This window comes from Bolinopsis microptera, chromosome 7, assembly GCF_026151205.1.
Source record: "Bolinopsis microptera isolate Bmic1 chromosome 7, MBARI_Bmic_1.0, whole genome shotgun sequence".
Lineage (NCBI taxonomy): Eukaryota > Metazoa > Ctenophora > Tentaculata > Lobata > Bolinopsidae > Bolinopsis > Bolinopsis microptera.
Window position 1 is genome coordinate 8233089 of NC_087078.1, and position 6980 is coordinate 8240068.

The window sequence follows — 6980 nt, forward strand, 5'->3', positions numbered from 1 at the left end:
ATATCTTCATTGAGTAGACATTAGAATTTCAGTTCGTTGGAATCGAAGTTCAGTTCACACCAATCTATTTCGTCGTACCTGGACTGCATGCCGAGTAACTCCTTTTTTATTGTGGATTTCACAAGGTTCGTTGATGTAGAGAAGTTGATATTGCTAGCAGTGTTTCTACAATCGTTCCACATTTTTGTCGATTGATATATGAAGGAGGTGGATGGGGTTGGAGTGATGAATCGATCAGCACGTCTTGATGATCTGTTAAATAGATTTAGGAGTGGGACTGGGGATTCTAATTTATTGATTTTGAACATTTCCAATAAACATGTGTGTTTGAACAAACTGTGTATGGTTAGTAAACCATTTTTCTTAAATAGCGGTTTTGTGTGCTGTTTTTCATAGAAGTCGCTTCCTAATTTTTGCTTGTCTTTACTTCGTGTTCTAGCACAAGTTCTAAACTTTTCTAAGTACGCCTCTCGGTTACCAAATAGTATTCTAACACATTTCTTCTGAGTGATAAATATTGGTTCAAGCCTGTTGTTACTAAGGCCACCCCATACTGATATCCCAAATCGCAAGTGTGATTCAAATAGTGTGTAGTACAGTTCTTTGTAGAGTTTTTCTGGAATAATGTGCCGTATTCTACAAATTTTCCCACTTTCACATTTCAGCTTTGTGTTGAGCGACCGTATATGAGCATCCCATTTAAGCTGATCATCAATAATAACACCAAGAAACTTCACCTTTTTGACTTGCTTTATTACTACATTGTTTAGAGTAAGTACGTGTTCTTCTTCATTATGTTCTACCTTGCTTTTTCTATTCGTTGGTTTAAAGTGAATGTAACAGCATTTCTTAATGTTAATATGCAGGAGATTACATTTCATATACAGTTGTACCAGTTTGAGAATTTGGTTTGCTCGTTCATATAACTTTATCTTACATTCATCCGCGACAAATATATTTGTATCGTCAGCAAATAGAATGAACTTGCCTAGTTCAGTTGCCCTATATAGGTCGTTGATATAAATAATAAATAGTAACGGACCAAGACAAGATCCCTGGGGTACTCCAAAGAGAACTGGAAGCTTGTCAGACTCTTCTCCTAGGACCGAGACGTATTGATATCTATTAGAGAGATAACTAGCAATGAGTTTGTTGGCATTGCCTCGAATTCCGTAATTATCTAGCTTACTCAGTAATTTGTCAGCTGAGATGGTATCGAATGCTTTGCTTAGATCAATGAATATTCCGAGCACGTGCTGCTTTTTATTAAGGCATGATTCTATATAATTCACTGAGAAATTCAGGGCATGACTAGTAGAGTGATTTTTACGGAATCCATACTGATTTTCATAGATCATATTTTGTGACTGGAAAAAGCTGTATAGCCTACTATATATAATTTTCTCGAATAACTTACCAAATACGGCTAAGGTAGAGACTGGTCTATAGTTTTCAAGTAATTCTTCATTTTCTTTCTTGTATATGGGACTGATCCTGCCAATCTTTAAATCGTCCGGGAATATTCCCTCCTTCAAACATTCATTGTATAGTACAGATAATAGGGGGGCGATAATTCTGGATGACGCTTTTACAACATGTATTGGGATATCAGACGATTTGCCATTTTTCAATTCTGATATTATTTTACATACTTCATCGATTGTACAATCATGCATGTAAATACTGGTCGTGTTGGATTTTGGTAGGTAGTCATAGATACTGGGGATGCCATTAATTAATAGTTCGCCGATTTCATTGTATGCCTCGTTAAGATTAGAAGCTAGGGAGACAAAGTACTTATTAAACTCATTAGCTATTACCCTACGATTAGTAATTTTTTCATTATTGATAGTAAATAGAGGTTTGGTTTGTCGTTTTCGTTTACCCCGTATTTGGTTAATTAATTCCCACGTCTTTTTACTGTTTCCGTGCAACTCTGCAAATTTTCCACCATAGAACTTAGATTGAGCATTGCGGCGATCTTTTTTGACCTTCCGCCTGCAGTCACTGTATTTTTTATACTTGTCACGTTTTGAGCAACATATTGGGCATTGGCATGTCCCCCCTTTATTTTCAATTTCCCCAAATTTACATTTAACTTTTCTGACCTTTACCCATTTATCGTAAAGTTCGTGCTGATATGAAATTTTGCCCACAAGGTCTGGTGTAATCCATGGGTTGTTCAGTGCTGTTCTTTTAGAGCATTTAGGGGTTTCTAACTTACAAGTTCTATCTATACAGTCCTTAAATATGTCGTGAAATGTTGTAAAATTGTCGATAACATTATTATTGAGATCATGTTCCAGAGTCTGTAAAAAAGCTTTTACATTCGGTTTGTTGTAATCATAATACTGTTTGTATTTCAGGTCAATTCTGCTAGAGTCCAAGTTTCTATCAAAGATTTGGAAGATGGGTGAGTGGTGTGATATACGGTCAGTCAGTATTCCAGAAGCTACTATACTCTCTACGTCGTTAGTTATTATGTTATCAATACAGGATGCTTTGCAGCCTGGTTTCTCATGTGTTGCTAACGAAATTAGGGGGAAAAATCCTTTACTTAATAGTATTTCTTCATAGCGTTGTACGATTGTGCTATTCTTATCGTGTAAATCAATGTTAAAATCACCCGCTAGGTAACTACACTTGGGGAGACTGTCAAGGATGTCAGAGAGTTCAGATAGTGCAACATTGACATTACCACTTGGAGGACGGTACATTACACCAACTGTTACTGGGGAAGTTGTACTACTTACGGCCACAAAAAGAGTTTCTAAATGTTCAGTGATATGGGATACATTGCCGTTTACTCTGGCACTAAGAGTGTCACAAACATAGAGAGCCACTCCAGTGCCCTTTTTTTATCTGGTATTGTGTTTTGGTAGAAACTGTTGTATCCAGTTAATTGATACAAACTGCTGGATTCAGGACCTTCATTTGTTTCCGCTAAGGCTATGATCGAGAATTTCTTGGTGAGCCTATGGGATTCAATAGCGAAAGTGTCGAAATTTGACTTATTGCCGTCGATGTTTTGGAAGAGAAGCGATGAAAATTCATTCATTTGATTATCTAGTGCTTTGTTGAATTCCTTGACATTGTACGATACGCAGTTATTTAGTATTTGATCTACTTTTATGATAGTGTCATCCACTTCACTACTTTCAATATCACTTAAATTAGTGCATGCAAGTCGAAATGGATTGTAACGAATAACTGCTAAATGTACGCACTTGGGACAGTAAAAATCGTCAGATAATGTGTCATTGTTAATGGATTTGGTATAGCACTTATGGTGCATTGGGCAGTCGCATTCACAGCATTCAACAATGAATTGTCCTACGTTAATGAACTTCGCACAGACTAGGCATACCTCTTTACTCAGGGGAGTCAGAATGGCTGGTAACCATCCTGGTGTCGAGACTCAGCAGCAGTAGTAGAACCCGTCCCACTCAACACGTTCCGATATGAGCGTCCATCAACCTCGTCTGTTCTCCTTTTCCTTCTATCAACTCCTCCATTCATTCTAAGAAGCACTGTGTTACGAATCAAAGTGCCTAGTTTAGCTGTACCCCTCCAGTTAAGGTGGAGATAATCTGGTCGCTGGTCTCGGCCGATGTTTCTGGAGAACTGTTGGCTAAGAAGCCCAGCATCATCACAGAACCCACCGAACCCATCAACGTAAGTCACACCAAAATTTGAAGGGATCAGCTCTGTCAGAATAAGGCGGTTAAAGCAAACAACTTTTCTATTCAGTTCAGCAAGCTTTGTAGGCAGGGCTGGACAAACATATACATGTGCCTTAGGGTTAATAGCATGAATTTTCTCAATCTTTTTAATAAAGGGAATAAATACATTTCGTTTAATATCAGCTGTATTCTTGATCTCAGGTTTTTTAAGATCATTAATCGCACACATCAAAACAACGTTACGATAACCACATGTGACATATGGGTCAATCTGGTCAACCACTGGTGCAAAATATTGCCTCCCAGGGAACCATTGTCCAAACGATTTCCTGGCATCTGACCCAAACTTAAGCCCCCCTGTATGACTGTCTCCTATGATGCACGTAGAGTTCTTGTTCCTGAAGCTAACTGAACGAAAAGTTAGGCTGTATCTGACCCCACCAGTTATTGCCCCATCCATGATACAGTGGCTGTAATACTCTTGGCTACTTCGTGTCATGCGATACATGGATCTTGGAACACATGGGTGGTCAAGGACTATATCATCCGTCTTCTTGTCAAAGAATTTGATGCTGCACTGGCCTCCGATGGACACAGTGAAAATTTCGGATTCGGGGTGGATGGTGGCTTCATCATCCGAATGTTTTGGTAGGGAGCCATCCTCTTTGAAGCGGTTGATCAGCAGACTATTGATCTTCGGTTTCTCACCACTACAGAATGCCCCATTGATTTTGTCCATCAGTTTGGAGAAGCTGGTTGACTCTAGCTGACCATTGGGTGACTTGGAGCCATTATACTTGTATGGTTCTCCCAGAGAATACACAGCACGAGCTCCTTCCACTGGGCCGCGCTCAGCCTGTCATTCCGCCAAATCTATATATATTCTATTATGTTAATGAACATAATAGCCTGGGGTCCTCAGGTAATATTCTATGTTAATGAACATAATAGCCTGGGGTCCTCAGGTAACTATGTTATCGTTCATACTTTTTATTTGCAAAGCAACGATAGCTGGAAGGGTTGACATCGTCAATCAAAAATGCCAACTTATTGTAGAATTAAGCAAGTTCTGTCGACAGGATGTGGCCCTTGCGTGGTCCTCAGTGAATATACGAAATTGGTTTACGCGAAATTAAATCAGAATGTAGCCATGCTTTTCAGCGCTGTTTTACGAATGCCGCGCATTATGCATTGTTGCTGCCACATCTTTGGTCGCATCGTGCTGACATTGTCTATCATTATATTATTTATTTTGATAATTCTAAATTTGTGTGTTTTAGATTAATTTTTGTGTGTTTAGATGGAAGTGGTGTTAGTGAGTCTGGTGAAGAAATATTACCTGTAATACGTATACCCCCAGAACTTGTACCACTTACCCATGCTTTTAGTATTTCTACAATATGGTCTACGACTTTTACACAGCATAATACCTCATGATATCGTTTATCTTAAATTCTCTTTGCTGTATTGTATATAGCTTCCTTATAGCTAAGGAAGTCTTCAAGGAGTTTAACCTGTTCATTAACACAGAGAAAACAGAATTTACCCATGTTTTCCTCGCTCCTGTTGGGGAAACAATCCCTGGTCGTGATGATACCATGTTACGCGGAAATGAAGATTGGCGGAAGAGTAAGATTCTTGGGTCATTGTTGTGTAGTGAAAGTGATATAGCTGCTCGATGCATTGCTGGGAACAATGCCTTCTATAAGTTCACCAAGATCTGGTCTCAGCAGAATATCTCCGTTACCAGAAAGATAGCAGTATACGAAGCTCAAATTGTATCAATCATCATGTACAATTGCAGTAGTTGGTGTCCTACTGCAAAGTCACTAGAAAAACTAGACATTTGCCATAGAAAACACCTTAGATCATTACTGAACATTTATTGGCCTCATGGAACAATATCCAATGCAAACTTATACCTAAGATGTAACTCAGTAAAGCTATCAGATCGTGTCCCTAAAGCAAGGTGGAAGCTCCTAGGTCATATCTTGCGTAGTGCTGATGACTCCCCCGCTGCATTAGCGTTAAAGTTTGCTGTCACAACAAACTGTAAAGGGCGCGTCGGTGCGCATCGTAAGAATTTGTTCAAGATTATTGTGAATGATTTGACCCGTAGAGGTTTAAAACTTAACTCTTTGAATGATCTTAATAAGCTTAAGATATTAGCCGATGATAGAGTTGCTTGGAGAAACAAATTTTAACTCTATCTGTCTTGATCTGTACTGATCACCATTTTAGGATGACTTGATTTCTTTTAGGGGTTTTGAATATTTTAACGGTGTAAACAGTTTCTTAATAATGTATTGTATATGTACTATTTGTAAAAGTTTCAAATCAAATCAAATCATAACATACATGTATAAACATACTTCATACTTGGAGGACTTCGCCGCTTCAATGAAACGAAAAGTTTTCAATGAAACGAAAGCAGTGGCGTTACGAAGGGCCCCGCCGACCCTGTTGTGCGGGGGGCCGGGGGCACCATCTTAGGGGGGCACTAATTCGTCGTTTAAATGTGGGACAATTTGGAAAAACTTAACTACGATACTAGCAAAACTGCTAAATTATAGACGCCACACAGGTCCCAAAATAGATCAGATGCAATAAAGCACATTTCACTGAAGCCTTCGCCAAAGTTAACCTTCTTTATATAATGAACTGAGTGCATGGCAACTAAGATGTTTCATACCTTTTAATTGAACAAACATCTTGAGATAACTTAGCTATAACTTTAAGATTTAGTTTTTATTTCAGAGTTGGGAAGGAGCAAAACTTTTCCAGACCTAAATAGGTTCCATTACAACCCAGAACCCAAAACTTAGGAGCTAGGTGGCCTAGTGGTTAGAGCATCAGCCTTCTGCGCAGAAGGTTCAGGGTTCGAATCCCAGTGTCACCTAGTCTAGGGAGAAGCTAAGGATCCAATGTGATCTCCTCGGTTGACTCAGCCAAATGATAGGAAACTTAATTGAGGGTTAAATGAGGAGGGGTACCTGTTAAAAATTCAAGAAACTTCCTAGTAGGATACCCCTTCAGTGCATACTGTAAACATAGTACTATTAACTATTAACTATTATAAACTAAATTAAACATTGACTAGCAGATCGAGGAATAACACTTCTTAGTCACCAACATTTAATGCTAACAAATTTTGGATACTACATAAATTGATCGATTGTATTGGTCGATTGGTGATAAATAATAAATACCCAGACCTTCTGCTCAGAGCAACCGCCTGAGAAAAAGGTGCCACCAGACACTAAGTCTAGGGAGTAACCAGTAGGGAGTTAGCTTAGT

At 38.8% G+C, this 6980-nt stretch overlaps 2 long non-coding RNA genes across 4 annotated transcripts; one reads left to right on the forward strand and one right to left on the reverse strand.

Annotated features, from left to right (window-relative positions):
* Positions 1-30: 30 nt before the first annotated feature.
* Positions 31-3458, reverse strand: LOC134818322 (uncharacterized). The gene is made up of 2 exons (XR_010160630.1): positions 3368-3458; positions 31-252 (listed from the first exon to the last, which is right to left on the reverse strand). It is a non-coding gene; the product is annotated as an uncharacterized LOC134818322 (long non-coding RNA).
* On the forward strand, positions 42-3860 carry LOC134818321 (uncharacterized). Of its 3 annotated transcripts, none has more exons than XR_010160629.1 (3): positions 42-125; positions 2367-2471; positions 2634-3860. It is a non-coding gene; the product is annotated as an uncharacterized LOC134818321 (long non-coding RNA). The 3 variants fall into 3 exon arrangements; XR_010160628.1 differs by lacking the exon at positions 42-125 and adding an exon at positions 248-345; XR_010160627.1 differs by lacking the exon at positions 42-125 and adding an exon at positions 470-771.
* The last annotated feature ends 3120 nt before the right edge of the window (positions 3861-6980 follow it).